The 21,509-nt window shown below is 39.2% G+C and overlaps 1 protein-coding gene across 4 annotated transcripts in view; it reads right to left on the bottom strand.

Annotated features, from left to right (window-relative positions):
- si:dkey-178k16.1 (band 4.1-like protein 1) overlaps window positions 1–17,732 on the bottom strand; it is a 56,669-nt gene extending 38,937 nt beyond the window's left edge. For all 4 annotated transcript variants that reach the window (XM_042491771.1, XM_042491772.1, XM_042491773.1 and 1 more), the window contains exon 1: window positions 17,520–17,732. The gene's annotated coding sequence lies outside the window, so the exon portion shown is untranslated. The remainder of the gene's footprint in view (window positions 1–17,519) is intronic.
- Between the last annotated feature and the right edge of the window lie 3,777 nt (window positions 17,733–21,509).

Below are 21,509 nucleotides of genomic sequence, written 5' to 3'. Positions count from 1 at the left end.
TGCTAAGTCTGAGACTGTTCGATACCATCAGTAAACCCTTCAGCCCTTCATATTTCATTCAAAAGCTCATTTCATACACTGTTATATTCTGAGGAACACAATAAAGAATCCCAAGTCCATTGTTTAGCATGACATCCATCTCTAACCTGATTTTATTGCTGTGCTAAAGATCAGCTCCCTTGAATACTCGCTCACCTGAGACAATCAGATCTGCCCACTGTAAAACCCCCACTCAGTGCAGATGTCAGCCCGCTATGAAGCAGCTGTCAGAACAATACCATCAGTGAATCACAAGCAAACTTGAGAAGAATCCTAATAGATCAGTGTCAGAGACTTTAGGGCACTCATTTCACACACATCATGATTGTGAGGCCAATCAATTCTTTCATTTGGGTCACTTTGTGATTCAATCACTCCTGCTCCACATCAGTTCTGGTCTCCGCACGCCTAATCATCTGTGTGAAGGAGATGATGGAGACTGAGAAGTGCAAGGTGCTGCGGCTGCTTACGCTCAACATTCCCATAACAGTCACTGTCTTCAAACAGACTCCCATTAAAGGTCTTTCTCCACAAATTTATGTGGGGCCCTTTCCTTCTTGAACTTCAAAGAGCAAACATTAAGGAAAGTCTTTGTGAAGTATGACAGCATAAGGATGAGTGATGCTCTGAAAACAATGTGCAAGATTGAAGGCCTCCGAAAACAGGTGCATTCATGAGTTGGCTTATCTTTACTTCAATAGACAGAAATACTTTTTTTTATTTATACATCACAAGTGAATGGCAAAATTAAAACAATGATTTTGGGAAAGCGCTTATATTTGGGATGTTATCTAACTGATGGATATCTTGACACACAGACAACACTGTGATACTGTACAACAGTTTTAACATTTGCTTGAGTCATAGACGACCAAAATAATCCCAGACAGCCTCGTCTCTACTTCCACTCTTGTCTATTAATCTCAAACTGTGTGGGCACTGTGGTGTGTGTGTGTGTGTGTGTGTGTGTGTGTGCTCTGTGTGTCTGGTGAGCTTTAAATGTGTCTCTGTCCTGATGAAAACTGATTGCACTTAACTTACTAAAGGTCGCAGCAGTCCCAAACTGCCGATGATGGTAATTGTATAAGACATCAAGAGGCAGAAGTCAATGTGATATTGATGGGGAAAAGGGGGAAGAATTGCAGTCTGTTCTCACCGTTCATCCTCGCTGTTGAATAAACACACCACATCAAAGGTCCCAGGAACCTATTTAATTAAGGTTAAATTTTCTTTGGTTGTTTCACATTACATATACAGTATATTTTTCTGCTTACTAGTTACAATTTCCTTCTTTGAATTCTGAATTTTAATTGCACAGGGAGTGGAGACGACATAAATACGTGCAATATATAATGCACTCCATTGCAATAGTAATAAATAAAGAATATTTTTAAAGCCTCGGTTTGAATTTATCTTGGTGGTGTCACGTGTTGATCCTCTGCAGGGGTGTAGTGCTGCCAGATTACACTGGATTGACACTTTGCCACTTTTTCCCACCAAGCCAGGAAATAGAATATTTGTACTTTGCATAATCTGGTTGAAATTCATATACATTTATTAAGGGCTTAAAGATCCAATCATCACTAAAGCGTATGTCATGCAAGAGAGACAGTAAAAACAAATGAAACGGTTGAAGTTGTCATACTGGTATTTAAAATGTGTCAATTGATTCACAATGTCAAACATGTGGTTAGCAGCTATAGACTACAAGTCCATAGCTGCTTACTGTTAACTCATTAAAATGAAAAGGCATTAAAACATCCTTCATTTTATAGTTATAGTTGATTAATATATGTAAATTTGCCACAGTCGAAACAGTGGTCACATAACCTTGAATCGAGCCACAATTTAACTGTGTGCATGGAGGGTGTCATTGATGCGCTCTGGTACTTAAACAAAAAGCACTACACCCCTGATCCTCAACTCTTAAGTTTTAAGTACTGTTATACTGTTTTGCAACACATAAGCAACCACTGAGGTGAATCATCTCTTTGGTAGTCACAACCATTTATAAGCTTTGCAAATGTTCAGTGCATGAATTCCCTCCAAAACATTAAGTACAGCATGTTCTGTCTGGAATATATCCTGTTTCAGTGCATGAACAAAATAATTAGTACAAATGGTTTTACAGGCTAATTGCAGTCTAAATATTAGTGTGTGCTAAGCACAAATTTAAAAGTGTGAGTCCTACCCAAAACATTTTGTCAGTGTGTCACTGTTGTTTGTGCTAATGGTAAAGACTTTTGAAATAAAGTCCCCCCTTTGCAACCCCAACCCCTCAATATCTAACAAGACACAAAAATATGAAAAAAAAAAACAAATGCTATAACTGTTCAGTTGTGTTTTCTATGAATTGTATTACCCAACATGGCGAATGATGGTCTAAATTCTCTTCCAATGAATTATCTGTACTGCCAGAAATTAAATACTGGTAAATAAGTACAAAATCTTCCAATCTCAAAAAAAAATTCTATCCAAAGATATTTCTAATCAAAGATACATTAAAATTTGCCTTTAAGTTTACCCTGGTGCAACTTTAATGTGCAGAATGAAGCCCTAGCACCCACTGTTGCTTAAAGGTATACTATGCAGGATTGTTGGTTACTTTGAACAAGCTTGCTAGAAAAAGTGAAAGTAAAAGCCAACTACAGATTCACTCTTTTCCAGTGTTTTGCCTTTTTATATTTGCTTTTTTGTTTTTCCTACATTGTCTCTCAAATGCCTGCTGCTTTTGGTCTGGCAACTGGTCACTACTTTTTTATAAAGCCCCGATCTCTCCTGAGTGCTGTGAGGGTACACATATAAACGTCCTGAAAACACCAAATATCAACAAAATGAGAAAAAAAACGGCAAAGGGCAGAGTCTCTGCAGAAAAATACACCACCACACCACACTTCTAGTGGCTATGAGTCTATACATTGTTTTTTTTTTTTTTAGGAAAATCCTGCTTTGCTTATCCTTAATCAATTTCCCCTAAGATAGAGATAATCTTAGCTGCTGGTGATACAAAAGATCCCCCAAGATTTGGCAAATTCACTTGCATAAACAACGCAATATATTCAGTATGGGAGGGAGCGATGAGTCATTTACGCCTCCCGGGTTGACTGTCACAACATAGAAGCATGTGAAAATGCTCCAACTCCGTGTCAAAATATGAGACATCTGTAAACTTGTATTCTACCGCATCAAAGTACTTGCCTCCACATTTCAAACAATTGTCATCACGTCGCACTTTGTTTCAAATATTTATCTTCTTTGTGGGTGAAAGCAAAGACGATAACTCTACTGTCTGTGATGTACGGTATCCGCGACTGTCAGAAAGAACAGATCATATCTTTTTTCAAATGAATATGCTTTGTTCACGTAAGAGGTGTCACCTATTCATGTGTGTTACAAAAACACTGCAGGCATCAATAAGATAAGCTGTGTTTAGCTGTTCAGCCAGTGAAAATCCTTTAAGATAAGACAGAGATATTCAAGATTTAGTCTGGTTTCTTCATTGTATCACACACACACAGACTTCCCTATCAGCGATTCATTCAGGACTCTATCAGCCCGGCCACGTCAGTCTATCTCTGGAGATGACCTCCTCTGCGCTCTACATTTCAGAGTCAGTCCAGATACAAAGTAATCATTACTGAGCATCGCAGCTGTCCTGATGTAAACCTGGATCAGCTGCAAGATTTCAAAAACCGCACTCACTGAAGAGGAAAGAAACTGCAGAACGTCAACGCCCCTCTGACAAAAGGAAAGCAAAATGCAGACAATGTGACACCCCTCATCGTCTGCAGCGGGGCAGCTCAGATAAATTGCCAGATAGTAATGCACATGATGGCTGATCATCGAGGACAGAATGATGCCCATGATGCACCGTTCACCACGGCCAGTACCGTGCCCATTTGTCTTCATGCCTTCTCTCAAACAAAGACTCTGTCAATTTAGAGGCCCCAAGAATTGATGCGTCTTCGGGAGGCGTCAGCTGCCCAAAGGCCCATCCTTCATCAGCAGGTGGGCAGGAGAAATCTGTCAAGTAGAGCATCTCAAAAATATGTCACAGCAGAGCAGGGGAAACACAGCTTGTGGATTCCTCTCACTCCTCAAAACACAGTATGCTGTCAGGATATCGTGCATGTGCTAACAGCGTCAAGTGCCTCCCTCCAGAGTATATTGGTGAAAAAAAAGGATGTCTGGTGTGAGAGCAAAACTGTGACGAAAGCCACAGTGTCATTAGCACCTCCTCCGGCCATAATATTAAAGCTGTGCAGGAAAGTATTTGGGAATTATTTAACAAAAAGATGAAAATCAGTAGTTAAGACTGCTCTGTAATCCGAGTTGCTTAAGTTGCTTAAATCAGTGGTTCCCAACTGGTGGGTCGTGGTCCAAAGGTGGGTTATCAGGTCCATTCTGAATGGACTACAAGTGACTCGTGAACATGTAAAGTTTGTAAAAATGCACTTTATGTACAAGTACACACCTACTGACCTTTTTAAGGGCCTCATTCATCATGTAAACCTGTCTGGGTTTTTTTTTTCAGTGTAGCAACTATTTTATTCCCTTGTACCTGGTTTTACTTGGCCTATTTACATGCTGTGCCTTTGAAGTGTTTTTATGTCACTGGTCTTGAAACAATAATATGCACGATAATTACTGTATTTTATAACTAATTGCACTTAATTCTTGTAATATGTTTTATTTATTAGGTTGAAAGCCTACATGTCTACATTTTGTGTAAAAATTGAATATGCGGTAATTTATCTTATGTGTGGGCCTAAAGACTAGGGAGGAATCTGGACCCCATGGCTGGACCGTTTAGGAACCACTGCTTTAACTGATACTCATGTGGTTTTAAAACAAAACAATGTATCTCAGGAAATCCTCAACACACCTAAATTCAGATAGAAAATCTGCAAATTTTATAAATAACAACCCACTGAGATTTGAAAATCATTTCTCAACATTTTGTGTCAGGTTCTAGAGCTCTCTTTCGCACAACCAGGGAGCTACCTCCCCCTCAGTGTGGAATCTGCTGATTGCTCTATTTTACAGCTTTTAGATCAAAGTGCAGCATTTAACTCCATAGATGAGACCTGCCGGATTCAACGAGGCCTATTTGTACTCTCCTTTTCTTGACAGCTGCTGTGCTGTTGTTGGAAGAAATGCATCATCCTCTCGAGTATTTCTCACAACAAACCCCAACAGTTTAAGCCCACATGCTGCATTTCATTATTATTTGTTTCCACTCGGTCATTTTTTTTGGAATTGTTTTTCCATACAAACCAGTGATTCCAGTAGCTTCCCCCCAAAGTCAAAGCACTTTTACTATGGAGCAGAAAAATCCATGGATGCTAAACGGGCCAATTTCACTCATTACAAACTCAAAGAGTGGTATGGCATTCAGCTTCACAAAAACTGAATGTGAACAGAATTTTATTTTTAGTGCTTATGACCACTTAGGCCTTGCTCAGACTGACAGACTGAAGGCATTTTTGGCATCAAGATTTTATACACATTGATTTTCTAAAGTCTGGACAGCAAAGAAACACGTGAAATGAGATTTTTGCAAATCAACTCCAAACCTCATTTCAAGGTGGTTTGAAATGCGATTCCAATCATATTTCTGCAGATCTGTCTCAGTCTGGTCACTCTGGCCACTCAAACTGGTTTTCAAAGTGTCTTTGAACTCCACCCAATGCCAACATTAAATCCAGGGTGACGGAAGTGCTGAGCAGAACCCGTGCTTCTCCTTGCAGAGTGCCAAAGAGGACAACATGAGGTACAATAAACGGTGGAGAGACGTTATAATTAATAACTTTAAATGAATGACTGAAACCTGACAATTGTGCAATTCTTTGGAGGGCAAAATGACGTGCATCTCTTTCCCATCATTCCACTTTGGAGAGTTATGTTACCAGCACTGCTACACAGTTCCTGATGCCTAATACTACACAATTACCATGGCAACCCGCGCAGATAGATTAGTAATGTCTGAACACACAAATCTGATCTTATCACTTGCAAATAACAGTGCGGAAAGAACAAATTTGATTTGTCTACACTCGGATTGTAGCCTTTAAGACTTCATGATGAAGCCCTCCAAGGGTCACTGAGATTTTCTTTTTTTTCCCTTCACATTATGTTTTGCGTTTTCTTAGAATTCTTTTCTTCTTCCATCTCTTCTGGGCTGTGTCTATTTCTTCTCAGCTGCTGCCAGTGCAATGTCCCAGTATGGATCATCTCATTGAATTTTACTTTGAACTGGCCATAAAGTATGCTGATATAGTACTACTGCTCAAAAGGCATGGTTCACTCACACTGCATGGTTTTGGGCTACTACAGGTTACAGATGCAGCACGAAATGACTAACTCAGCGCACACTACATATACACTTACATGTATATGCAGTGTATTAACTGATACTGGTGCCATGAAACACAATCAGTAACTTATATAGACACATTCCTAAAACACTTCAGTCTAAAATGAGATATTTTACACAATCTTGCTGGAGTGACAACACATTGATTAAAGCCAAAACATTTGGTACTTGCAACCTATATACAGACTAGGGATATCCTGATCGATTTTTTTTTCCCCCGTCATTTGATTTAGAGTATCTTCTGATCCAATACTTGTATTTAACAACAAAAAAAATTGGTCACAATTCCCCTTATTATAGCAATACAATACAACTAGTTCACTAAAAATTAACAACAAAACTTTCAGTTCCACTTCAAGTGGTGTAGCATCATAAGTTTAATAAGGAAAAAAAGCAGTCTCTACTGATTGGAGTAGCAGCATTACAATAAAAAAATCTGCCGCAAATCATGCTCTCCTTTTGAGACACCTGTGTGACGGCGGACATAAACAAAGAGTCTGGCGGGGAGCGTGCTCAAAATAACCAATCCTGATCAATTTAAAAAATTCACTGATACCAATCCTTCTGATGCTATCTGGACATCCCTTATACAGACCTACACATGAAAGTCTAAACTTTTATATCTTAACCAGAAAGTTTGCTATCAACCACTGCTGTTTTGACCTTACCCACTGCAGCAGAACTTTCGCAGGGGAATGCAAAAGTATTGCAAGAGAACTTAAAACATATTGCTAGTGAATACTTAAAAAGATCAATCTCACCGTGACTCTAGGGGGGCTCTGTACCTCACTATAAACAGTGGCAGATATTCAAATGAAACTCAACCTATTAGTATGGTGGGATACTCACAAGTGGTAAATGAGGAAAATAGAAAAACATGTTTTTAATGTTGTTTCATTTTTATAATTATGAGTATTCTGACACTTTAACAAAAATACTGATTTTGTGCAGTTTATTTAATTTGCAGACCCATTTGACCATTTTGATGTTCTGCCTATAAATTGGGGCTTATTTACATGAAGGCGTATCATTTTATGGACAGCCTCACTAACAAGATTAGGATGTGGATTATAACAAGACATGTAATACTCATTTTTACAGAAAAGCTTTTATCAACTATCTTTGCTCATCCAAGCTTAATCTTGTAACAAAAGTGTGAAAAACAAAGTAGTGATGGTACGAGTAGTAGAAGTTATGTGTTATCTGCAGCAGAAAGGAGCACAGATAATGTGCTTACTGTGATCTCCAGGCAGCGTTCTTCCTTTGCCAGAACATCTTTTGAGACGACATCATTCACAAAAATGAACAAAGCATGCCCAAAACTTCACTCCTGTTAATTGGGCTATTCATTAATTGGAGAGTTAAAGGGATATTACTTTCGTCCAGACACAAAGACAGTTTGCTCCAAACTATCTGTCTGTTTCCAGGACGTTTGGAGAGATTATTCCCATCGACTGCAAATATGGATCTAAGTCTCCTCATGTTGTGCCAAGTGTGAAAGTATCCTTGTTGTTTTCAAGGGAGTTAACTGGACAAGTTGGCTGCCCTTGCAGATTTCTGGCTCTTTTTGGAGGTTAATCCCTCTCCATGGTGCCTTTGACTAGAACAAACATAGAAATTGATTTTAATGGTTGAGAGGCCCTACTTAGGAGGGTTGTTTGGTTTGTTTTATCTGAACCAAGATTATATCAATTTTTGTACCTACTGTAGCTATGGATGGCAGTACTGGCTGACCAGCTGGTTGGTCCACAAATCTGGTTCCAGACTGAAATATCTATTGGAGGGATTGCCATTTATTTTGCACAGACATTCACAGTCCCCAGAGGATCAGTCCTACTGAATTAGGCGATTCCTTGACATTTCTTCCTTCGGGTTTTAGTGAAATGTCTTGACATCTGCAGGATTGACTGCTATGATATTTGGTGCAAACATCCATAGCTCCCAAACAACATATCCTAATCAACTTTGGTGATCCTCTGACTTTTCGTCTAGTTCTGACAAAAAGTCAGAATTTTTAATTTGTCAAATACTTTGGTTTACAGTTACTGCATGCAAAAGTAATGACATTCACTTAGCTGTGCTTTGGGTTTAGAGCTATGTTAACACGCACAACATGCTACACTAAGATGGTAATCGTAGAAAATATACTGCTTAGCACTGGCAATAGCACAAAACATCACTGTGTCTAAGTGCAGCCTCACAGAGCCACTAGCATGACTTAGTCATGTTCATCTAATGAAACTCTAGAGAAAATTCAATCAGGAAGACTATACTTTTGCTTGCTTAGACCTGAAGTTCCATCACCACCTAGTCTTCACAAATTCATCAGCCTCATCAGTCATGAGTCTCAGAGTCATCAGCCGCCGCCACCACCACCACCACCACCACCAGAGTCTGGACTCCGAGAGTTGGAGAGTTTTTCTGCTGCTGTTTAGGGCAGATGCCCCTTGATTACAAAATCTCACTGTAGAGTCTAAGCAACAGTCTCTTTCAAATTTTAATAATCACATATTATCTGTAAATCTGTAAACCTGTAATCTGTATTTAACGCGTATCTTTATTTTATTCACTTGTCTCTCTATAGACCCATTTCCAGTGCACAAAAAAACTCACCAACACCCCCTTTGATTTGGCTTTTTAATGTAACAAGAAAGGTATCAATCAGCATTCATACCCACGTCAAATGACTCTGCAGTAGTCACGGGTATTTTTCGCCTCCGGCCCTGATCAGGTTCAGTGGAAATACAACACCTGGGTGAATGTGCTAATTTTAGCCCCTTAACCAGCAAGATGCAATGACATGCCACCATAAAGTACTTATGGTCTCTGCCCAAGCAGCTCTAAAACATCGACCCAAATTAGTCTGCACTGAGTTTGAAAGAGAGATTGAATAAGTAAGAGATATAAAAAGTATATTAGAAGTAACCACTTCTTCCACAGCATTTTCACAGGACTCCACGTATGGTGCTGTCTATGGTTTACTTACCTGTTCTCTGGCCTTTCTGTGAAGCTGAACGTGACATACCAAAAGACCCACACAGACAGGAAGGCATACTCGACTGCTTCAGAGCCGTGTACACAGCTCTGCCAATTTTATACATATATAAAATTAACACTGTATACAAAGACTATAGTGCTTACCACAACTACAAGGTTCAAGAGCTACTAACAAACAGTTTCTACCCCAAGGCTATCATCATAAAACTGAATTGAAAACACACTTCCCATAGAGCATATTTTACAAAACCTGCCTCTGTGCAATACTTATTTTATTAGAATATTTATTTTCAAATTACATATTCTGTGCAATATCCTGTATTCTTGAAGTATCATTCAGTATCAGTACAATTCACAAGGTTGCATATGTAAGCATCGTTTGCATGGATACGTGAATCGATGTATGTGTGTCACAGTGTGTGCATGCATGTGAGTTTTATCAACAGTTTTTATTCTTATCACTCTTCATTTGCACTGGCACAGTCAATAAAGAAAATCTATTCTGTATTCATATAAATTTTATGTTGTTAATGTCTAAAGCAGCTGCTCTACTAAAATGCTTTACAACACACTGCCAAGTTAAAAGAATCACATGTCGTGCATACGTCATATGCACACCGAGGCCACCCACTGGATTAGCCAATCACTGGACATTTCTCAATGAGCCTTGCCATTTTATCATGCAGGTCCCTCCACATCTCAGCTTTATAATCAGTGCTTCCCTTCTAATGGAATAGCTAGCCAGTCCATCAATCCTTGCTGTGCAGAGGCTGGCTCTGGGAAATCAGGTACAGGACTGTGGGGGTTGGGGAAGTGGGAGTGTCGAAATGTCCTTGTTCAGGGGAAACCACATACACACATTCTCTAAAACCTTTGGCACTCAGCAGTCTTGGAAGCAGATTGCGTAGCACGACCGTTAAGTCTGCTGCAAATCACGTCGCACCACAACAGAGATAAATGATACGACTTGCGAACCAATGAGGCTGCAAGTTCATCCTCCCTGAGAGAAAGCACATCCAGAGGAAGTTGTGCTACCTGCAACAGAGTAAAAGCACTCTCTCATGGGAAGGGTCTGCACTTCAGTAGGGGATATTGCTGGGGTTACTGTAGTTTCTACACCTCAGCATCTGGGGTGCTAGGATCCCCTTTTTGAGCTGGTATAAAAAGACAAATTGTGCGATTGCAAACTTATCTGTCTGCTAAATTATTGCTTGAAGTCAAAGACGGTGGCAAATGTGCGTATCAAAATTATTAGAGCAGGGTGGAGGGGGGTCATTGTAGAGTTAATCCACACTGATTAAAACAAATCAGGCAATGAAATCTCTCAAAATGAGCTGTCAGAATGCATCGTTTGATTTATGAGATGAATATCTTAAATATTAATCAGTTTACACAAGTGGAAAAGCCAGGCTCTCCATTCCACACCACAAAGTAATCTTACATTCATTTACTGAATGGGTCATGTCAGGGTATGTAACAAGGCATGGGAACATTACGCTAAAGGTCAAAAGCAATTTGAATTCCTAGAACATGATTGGAAAATTCAGACTGCTTAGATGTTTTTTCTATCACAATAAAACAGTTATTTTAGGATCTACCACAGTGCCGACACTTGTGTGGTTGACACTGATTGTGAGACATGTTGACATACTGTTGATACACACACTGACAAACACAGCCCAGACTGACAAACAAGCTGCATCAGTTCACATATACAATGAGACAGCACAGCAGACTGAAGACTCTATATACTGTATTATTTCTTTTTATACAGCAATTTGTAATGTGTGTTTAGTCAGTGTCTAAGAGTCACAATAAAACAGTTATTTTAGGATCTACCACAGTGCCGACACTTGTGTGGTTGACACTGATTGTGAGACATGTTGACATACTGTTGATACACACACTGACAAACACAGCCCAGACTGACAAACAAGCTGCATCAGTTCACATATACAATGAGACAGCACAGCAGACTGAAGACTCTATATACTGTATTATTTCTTTTTATACAGCAATTTGTAATGTGTGTTTAGTCAGTGTAGAAGAGTCCAAGCTACACCCTAGAAACTGAATTATAGAGTGAATTCAGCACCTCCTTGGCACTGCTTCAAGGGAATCTGAAGGTTATGAGCTTCACAAAGTTAATATTTCTTGCAGTGCTATGTCACTGATTGCATAACATCATATAGGTATTACTGTTATTGTGTCAACCACCTGTGTATTTAATTTAAAGCTAGGGTAGGCAGACATCTGAAAAAGGAGAAAAAACACAGCAACATTTGAAAATACACTCTCCACCTGCAGCTCGCCTCTTGAGCGAATTTTGTTTCAGGCATGACCAGCCTTACTCTTCCTCTGATTGACTAGTAGTCGTTGCCTTCATTGGTTTGATTGGTTAGGGTTGGGGTAAGAAATTCGGTGTAGCTGCCATAAGTGGCTGTTATATATTATAGAGTTAATTTTAATAATGAATCAATTGAATCAATATTTGAGTTGGATCAAATCCTGTTTTGTGTGTCTTTAGTTAAACCTTGCTGCGTGTAACATGAATTATAAAAGCGTCTCTGGAAGGACTGAAACACCGGAACTTATAAATTCCTTGTTTGAGGTGTTCCCCTCCCCTCTCCTTGAGAACTGAGCTCCTTACCTGCAAGTAGTAGTAGTAGTAGTGAAATCGCTGCTGAAGATGAATTGTGAAGATAAAACCTGATTTGTGAATTGTTCTGATCTCCTCTTTAAGTTAAGAGGTACAGCGTTTTGTTTTATGTCCAGCTTATTATTTATTCTAATGAGATAGCGACATTTGTAATGAATTTTCTGTGAGACGTTTGTACTAATTGTTTTATATTTTGACCTTATGTGTGTTTTTAGTTCTCGCGGCATGATTGCCAATGTGTGTGACTGCATATTTGTATAATAAAAGCCTGTAAACGAGAGAAATGTCCATGGTTGAACCCAAGGGGGGCAACCAATCAGAGGCAGAGTAAGGCTGAGGAGGGCGGGTCATGCCTTCGCTATCCTAAGAAATTAGGGGTCGACAGATTATTGGCCTGGTTGATTATTGGGGTAGATATTTGGCATTTTGTCGATTATCTGTAGCACCCTGGTGATCAGCATGACATCAACTGGAGAGACTAAGTAAAAGCAAAGTATGGGAAAGCCTGAAGTAAATGTGCATTGTCCTGGTTTCTCATTAATTATGAACATAATACAATGCATTGAAAAGAATATTTTTTTTTAGGTTACCTAGAAAAATTAAGCTCTCAAGCACAATCTATTCATTACCATACAGCCCTACAAAACTCCAAAATTTTATTCTACTTTATCACAAGAGTCATGCTCAGCTAAACTGAGGACAACCATCTTTCTCCATTTCATACAGTAAAAACATTTTCTGGATTCTCATTGAGTATACACGCATACAATTCCTTCACTTCCCTCTATGTGATTTACAGACCTTTACTTGCAGAGTCATACAGATAAAAAACAACAAAGCAAAACAAAGCTTCTCTCCTCATAACAATGATAGGAAAATAGCAGGCACCACACTGTGACTGCAGCACAGTTCTTTTTTTTTTCTTTTTGACCAAAGAGGAGAGTGTCACCACTAACGATGGTTAACACAGAGACATCAGGCGTGCCTGTTTAAAATGCAGTTACCATGGCAACCCTAGCCTAACATCGTCTGTCAAGCATGTCAAAATAAGATAAAGAAAAAGACAAAAAGAGAGAGAGATAGAGAACAGCCTGCAGGAATTATTTTGCTAGCTGACACATACACACGCATTAGAAAGAAGAAGAGTGAACAATCACACGGCGCTGTACTGAAGAATGTGACAGTTCATGTAAAGGTGGGCACATTGAAGTGACACAGTGATGGTGGGTGGAAGAGGATGACCAACTATTTCAAGTAGGATTTTAGCTTTCAGTCATGAACACAAAGGGTCAGTGAAAACAGAGATGTAGATGTTATGTGTGTCACAGACGAGGGACAAGATTATGTAAGATTATTATTAAAGCATGTTAGTCGTACACCCTTTGGGGAGGATAATTTCTTCCTCACAAATCTGGTTGTTCAGACCAAATATGCAATATGTGATGTACAATATAGCTGTAAGAGTAAAAATGGTGGAGTGGATTCTATTTTATGTGACGGATCATTCTCATGACCTTCACTGCACTGTAAATTATCACAGTATAGTCATTGGTGGATGTGTAAGGTGATATTATGCTACAAGTCTTCAAATGCAGGGACTGTAAATGGAGAAAAATCCCACCGCATCTGCTCATAACCTACAATAAGAGTCTGTCTTTACTGGTGCTGTGAAAATCAGTCAGGAGGATGCACAATTTTACAACATCAACATGAAGTGGTGAACATGGAAGCTGCCAAGTAATAAGTAAGGAGTGTCAGCCCAGCTGCCAGAAGAAAATGTTGCCGTACTTTTCTGCAAATCAAAGATACGTTACATTTGTATGTTTATATATCATCTCAACATTTCTAAAGTGACGTAATATATGACTTACACTGTGTTCACACTTCGAGCGAAAAAACAACTGCATGACTAGCTACATTATTGCTGAGTCGCCACTGAAGTGTTGCTCAAGCACTCGTTGAGGCAGTTATGTCAGCGTGGGCTTATGTGTGTCTGATACTTGCAATAATGCACCTCGACTGAATGTCATCTTAAGTTTGTATTTGATTAAAAATACACTTTATGTTTCATCACTTTTTGAGACACATTTTAATGTTACATTTCATGGCTTCATTGCGTCATGTCACTGGCTTCCTTTGAAAATGACGTGTAGCATCTGTCGCTGGAAGTGTGAACACAGTATAATGTGAGAGGCCTGCGGAGCGGCAGTGCTGCAGACTATTGTTTGGGATCAACAAACTAGAAAACCGGTTGTGATTAAGTCATTGCTGATTTTGCAGCTGATTTTTAGTCTCCAAGTGTGGGCGTTTTGTAGTGATACACTGCCGCTTTCCAGCAGTCTTAGCATGACAATGATTTCTTTCTTTTTTTTTTCTCAAGGGCTCACTGCTTTTCCTGCTGGGATAGTGGCATGAAAAACAGTTTTTTTCTTCTTGGACACATTTGCTGTCCTACCAGAACTGTACCACCAAAACTGCATATTTTATGTCAAAATATGATCTTTTTCTAACCATAACCAGGTGGGTTTGTGTCTAAAATAACTACACATTGACCATAGTGTTGCTGAAATGTTAAGTTTCAAAGTATCCGTTTGCAAACGTCAACATTTTATTTAGTCATTCAAGCTAAATAGATTTTCAACAATTCACACAATTTTCATACCTCTTTCAGTTATGTTTTTGCTTGAAGGCAAACTCATAGTCTTCAGAAAACTGATTTTTTTTCTAGTTTTAAATTGAAACACTCTTGTCTTATGATTGCATTTAATTTGTGGTTCGGCATCAAATTTTTCCAATAAGATATGTCAAACTGTGTTATCAGTCATAACTTGTTAGATCACCAGAAAATAGGATGTCTTGCTGAGTTAGGCTCTGCATCCCCCAACACATCATCTGTGATGATAATGCAAAAAGTGACAGTGTATTACAAGCTGTTATCTTTAATGTGCCTTTGAAAGCTCCTCTCACTTCGAAGAGACCGCAAGTTTATCTTGTGGAGAATTCCAATTTGGCTGTGAACAGACCACTGGCCCTGCTTCAATGAGCTATTACAAATCGATCATGGGACGACTTGAAATAGGACTCGAGGGAGAATTGTATCGAAGTGCGCTACCTTAAACAAGCAAGCACACTGAATTTACTTGCACAGAAACACCCACACAAATGTACATCCTGCGGCCACACAACACGTGATCTAACCTTTACCCTCATGGCACACGTGTGCATCAGTGACAGATTTCACAGAGGTCACACATCGACCGGAAAGTAATAAAGTCATCGCCAGTGAACGCCATGTGTACATCCACTATATAACCTTGCTAGTCCCTTCCTGTTTTGACTAAGGAGTCTGGTTGGATGTCTGTTACATCTTACCTGTCATAGATAAGAGAAAATTGCTCTGTGGGAAATGTAGCATGTAATTCCGTTATTGAATAACCTGCAGTGAGACTCCTTGATCCTCCTTGACAACAGTCAGGAAAACAAGTATTCAGTATCTTCTTTTTTTCCTTAAGTGTTTAACACAACATGCGTGCACACAAAGAGGCTTCGCCCTCTAATGTGAACAAGAAAAGGGGCGTAACAGATGAGTAGCACACTGCTTATAGTTACACCATTACAATGCACACCAGGGAGGCTGAAAGTGGAGCAGGTGAAAGAAAGAAAATGAGACCGGAGGATGCATGGAGGGAATGAGGCACGGATGGACAGATGGATGGATTTTTTAAAATCTAATTTGCCCCCTCCCTGAATCTGCCTCCACAAATTCAGAGTCTGGGAGTCACTGTTGCCTGTGGCATGGCTGCAAAGGAGCCAGATACACGAGGACTGACAGTCTGTGTGAGTAGGACAAGGGTGAACAGAAGGATGCATTATTGATAATGGTAACTTTTACAGTCTGACTTGTCTGGGGGTGCTGAAATAAAACTTGCTGAATGGTGCAATTATGTAGATTCTTCTTATATTGCACTTTCCTTGTTAGTCAACTCTCTTTGTTGTTTCATTCTTTGCCAAACTTTTACTGCAGTTAATTGTTTCCATCACCAATATGTTGGAGTGTGCTTTATGTTTAATGTAAACTACTGAATCTGCTATAACTGTCAAAATCTAATATGAAATTCACTTTTGTTTATAGTTTACATAATATCTCATTTTAATTCAAAGTGTTTGTCATTTTAGGAATACATTATGAAATACAGGACAGAGGATAATGTGGCAATACATTGGAAAAGTTCTCATTATTTTGAGATTGTGGTTTGAAGCTGGAATACAGTTTTGAGTTGCAGCTTTTACACCTTAGGAAAACCCCTGCAGAGATGCTCAAAGTGATGTAGTATCACAGGCAATTACCCACACAGATTTTCTAATTGACATATTGATTTAAAAAGAGACACAAATATGAAAGCCAGGGTGAATTATGCCCCAAGCAAGACTAGTCAAGCAAGGTAAATTTTTCTGGCCCACATCAGAGGAGCAACACCTTAGAGGTGGTTATGTGTATGTAAGTATGTATGCATGTATATGTATGTCTAAGAGTGATTGGGGTACCAGGGTGGGTTGTGTGTCTGCCTTTTAATGGGGTTTTTTCCCCCTAATTTGGTTTGATTTTTTTTAACTGTGGATCCTCCTATAACTGTATATAAATGTAGTCTAAAAACTCAGTATGTTTACATAAGTGTTAAAATGAATACATATTTGAATGACAAAAAAAGACACAAAAAACTATATGTCAGGGCAAGCAATCTGATGATCTTGATCCACTTTGTCCATTTTCATTATCTATTCACACACATACTAAGTTTCTTTTGAAAGACACTCATCTAATTCTGGTTCCAGAGCATTTCCAAGTCAATAGCCCACTTTCTCACATTGCAATTCACATATTCAGGAGACCTTCCCATTGCCGAGGCGCCCACGCCTGCCCCCTCTGCCACACCCGCGACAACACACTCCGACTTCAATTAGCTCATTATCTTGAGCATCAGCTGTTAGCCTATAGCTCCACATAGAGAAATCACAATCCCCACACACACTGGCATGTCCAAGAATAGCTCTGAACAATCGCATGTGGGCTGAATGTCTGCAGAAACAGGTCTGATCGGGCGCAATGTGATTCAGTAAGACGATAAGAAAGGTGCACCTGCTGACTCTCTCTGCCTTCTGGGCCTTGATATGCACGGAATAAAGGATGCCCTGATTCTATGCAGTTCATTAAACCAGCCTGCCGACCATATTGGTCGGATTAAAGCTCCGTGGCAACACCCTCCCCATCCGTCCATGACACTTGAAGCACAAAGCGGTGTCTTTGCAGAGTATGCACAGCACGGTTTTGTGTTTGTCACCGGTGCGAAGACGCTCTCCGTTCCTTGCCTACAATGTCATGTTCCGAACAACCGGCGAATACAGCATGCACCTGTTCCGCTGTCACCGTAACAGACAAAACAAACATACCTGTCCTGTCAGGTCCGGATGTCAAGCTTCAGTCCAGATTGTGATCATTGAGATTGCAGGGGAAACTGGATGACGGGCGCCGCCGCCGCCCCGGAGCGCGTTTCCTCTGCTGCGGGGAGGTGTAGCCCTGCAGGCTGGGACAGCAGACAGGCACAAGCCGGCAGGGATGCTCACGGTCGGGGAAGGGCTAGCAGGCAGAGTAGAGGGGCGTTTTCACCGTGTAAGCGAGGGAACTCCTAACGTCGTGCGTGATATGTGAGGACCGCTCCGCTTGTGACACGCAGCGCCTCTTACGACTTGCTTTACTGATTATCGGGTCATCTTTTCACACCGTAAAGCATAGTGTTAAAGGGTTAATAAGCATGCTCCAACGCTCATGGAGTCTTATAGTTTCACTGAACGCATTTAAATCCACTTCTAATCAGGCCCACTGTTATTTCTTTATGGCTGAATTTGAATAGATCCGATAAATATGGTCTCTTGGATGAGTTTTCCGCATTAGTATGAAGGATTCTTGATTGTCAATTTAATCGTATATTCAAATTCAAGTGCCAGACCTCCTCAAAATGAAGAGGGGAGGACACCTGCAAAGCTGCCGCTCCAGCGCCTTTAGCACTGCTGCAGCCCATCTGTGCCAGAGCGCCCTCAAATGCAGTTAATGCACCTGTCAGTTACTAAAACGCCAAATGCAATGCCTATTCAGGATCATTAATTGCAAATCAATGCTCTTGGCCTTGCATAAAAGTAATGCAAAGTATTATTAATAGTTGTTGGCAAGAGGATGGATTTAGGCCAACTAAGCTAATGTCAAATTAAACTTTTGTTTTGCTTTGATCATAGCTGAGAGGAAGACTTGTTCATTATAACACAGTACTGTGCAAAAGTTGCAGGCTACCATCGATTTGTTGTTGTATTGTATTTTAGGATATATTTATTTATTTTCAGTCTCTTTATTAAGATATAAAGAAAGAAGAAGAATGTGTAGAATGCATTAAAACACCCAAAAAGTCTGAATAAAATGTCTTCATCAGACTGAAGTCAATATTTAGTGTGAAACATAGAATCATCAAACTATGACAAAAAGTAACGCAAACAATCAGAATTGAACTTTGGACATGTCTTGCATAATACACCAGAAAATTAGTAGGCTGTAATTCTCATATTGTCTGCCCAAGAGAGTGGAAAGGGAAATACTTCTTCTGAAGTTGTTAAATTCTGAAATACTTGTGTGTTTTTAATACTGTATACATATTTCCTGTATATTTTGGTTATATTTTGGCAAAGAGACTTCTGAGATAAATAAATGTCCACTTTCTGTTTTATTGTGCTAGAAAATAGTTCATTTAGCCAACTTATACATCCAACAAGATTTAACCCGTCACATTTTACATCCAGAATATCTTTAACTCAAGCATTCAGTAAAAAGAAAGAATGTCATACTGTTCTCTGCATAGCGAGGGGCGTGTTGAATCGATGAAGGCTAAGTGGGTGATGTATTGCATTGGTGACTCATTGGAACCTTCTGTGCTGAACGCCCTCTTTGGCTTTCACGCAGAAGTGTTCTGTTGAAATGCAAATATGCATACAGGAAAATCAATTCCCGTCACGCCTCAGAGGGTCTCCTTCAGTTGCTTACAGGATATGCAAAAAAAAAAAACAGCTGAATGACTTCATTGTCATATGGGGGAGGCTTCTGGAGTAAAAACTAATGATATATATAGGATATAAATGCTCAATGAATTGTATATATGGCACCCTTATTAAAAGCATTCATGATATCAATGCAACATTCACTTCTGAACATAAGTCAAAATCGCTCCAAACAGCTGTGAAGATGTTTCTCCACATGGTGGCAGTCATATACCATCATCACATCCATGAGGACAGTGTATGCCTGCACATGCTTCACAAGACAATAACTGCCAGAAATACATTTGCTTTGCACATGCATTTTTATATATATATAATTACAAAAATCTGCAGGTAGTTTTCAACACTGATGCAATAACCACATTTCCATACATGGATTATGTTGCTCCGAGCTGCATCTCACATGTATTATCACTTCTGCGGGTAAAACTTTTGCACACTTAGACTGAGCAGGGTCATAAATCTCTTTACTGCTTTAGTATGAACCTTTCTGAGCTGCCATGTTTGTATTTCCTTGAGGCAGATGCGAGAATGAAATATTTCTCTGATGATGATTAGACTGGGACTTGGGGTGAAATTATGTCATCACCATCTCCCTATATAGTTGATTTATGTTTACTTCTTTTTTTTTTTTAAAAAAAGAATTTGATACCCCATGGCAAAGAACTATGTTATACGTGTTTTTTAATTTTTTTTTTAATCTATAGATTTGTACTACTAATGTTTCCTCTCAAGACAACAAGATGAATCTTACTGTAAAAGAAATCTCAGTTGCAAAACATCATACAGGAATTCAGTGTAATCTTTTATCCTCAACTCACAGTAAATACATGTACATCAGATTAGATTATTTAAATGTGTAACTTTTGGAGACCCTTCTTAACGTAGTTTGAAGAAAACAAACATGATTGAAACTTGCTCTATGAATTCAACAGACATTAAACAGTTTGTTTGGTATATCTCCACCCTGGACTCTATTTTCCCATGTTTTTGTGACTAAGTGACTGATGGGAACACTTGGGACATGGACATTGTTTTTGTCAATTAAAACATCAACTCTGGTTTGGTTGAAATAAACTCTTAATTCACCCAGTCAAATGAGAAAATATACTGGGTCACACTAAAATTACTGTTTATTTAAATGGAGTCTGGTGGGTTTGTATATAGCAATTTTGGGGCTGTTTCTGGTTAAACAAAAAGGGTCTTTTTTTTTTTTTTTTTACAAAAAGATTGACCTCTATGGGGGTCCTTGCCATAATATTGTTTGAATAATCAAAGCACTTTTATTGGACGTAAATTGATCTGACAACATATATAAGTGTTAACATTACAGCCGGTATCTGGCTGTAATGTAAACGCTTGCATAACGCAACCCTATCACTCAGTGCTCAACTAGTTTCAAAAATTGTTGTCTCCCATTAGTCACAAAAACATGGGAAAATAGGCTCCAGATTGAAAAATACAGAACATACCCTTACAGGTCACTCTGCTTTTTTTTCTCCAGATATTAAAAGGGATAGTTTGAATTTTATGAAGTGGGTTGTATGGGGTACCCGTCCAGAACCAGTTGATGTCAGTCAGCATACCCTAAGGCTGGAAATCTGATACAGAAGCTAAGCAATGCAGTGCAGTGGAGGTCAGCAACAAAACATGTTCTAGCCACCTAAAAAATGAATATCAGTTGACATCATGAGTATTTTCACTGCTTTACTTTTCTATCAGACATCAGACACATTCCAATAGAAAAGACTCCATTTACAAAAACAGAATTTTAGGACACTGACCACAGGAGCTGCTGGTCTACCACTGCCTCGATCGGTTAGTTTGTGTCATTGTCTAACTTTGGTAAATCCGAACTAACCATTTTAGACGCCAAAGTCACACCATAGCACAAACAAAATAATTGATCTATGCAATGGTAGACCAGCAAACCCGGTGTTAAGCAATGTTAAATCAAAGTTCTTCTCAAAGAAGTCTGGCTTTGAAAAGAGTGATATAACAGCTTTGTTTCCTTATTGAAAACCATTGTCTGACATTAAGGTAAAGCAGTAAAAAATACTCTAAATATAGCATACACTTAAAAAATCTATACTTTCTTTTTATGTGGTTAAAATACATTTTGTGGCTGACCCCTCCACAGCAATGGATTGCTCTGCCGCCATGTGGGACTCCAGCTCGCTTCTCCAAACTGGGGCCATGCTGACGAACACTGTATATATAGTATACTGTCTATGGATAAGTAGACCATACAACCCCACTTCAAAAAAACTGAATCATCCCTTTTATTTAAACGGTGTATTAAATTCAGCCCCTTTACATTACAACACAAGATCTTTGTGT

Source organism: Plectropomus leopardus, chromosome 8 (assembly GCF_008729295.1).
Source record: "Plectropomus leopardus isolate mb chromosome 8, YSFRI_Pleo_2.0, whole genome shotgun sequence".
Lineage (NCBI taxonomy): Eukaryota > Metazoa > Chordata > Actinopteri > Perciformes > Serranidae > Plectropomus > Plectropomus leopardus.
Note: the sequence above shows the minus strand (reverse complement) of the source record. Positions and strands in the feature narration are given on the sequence as shown.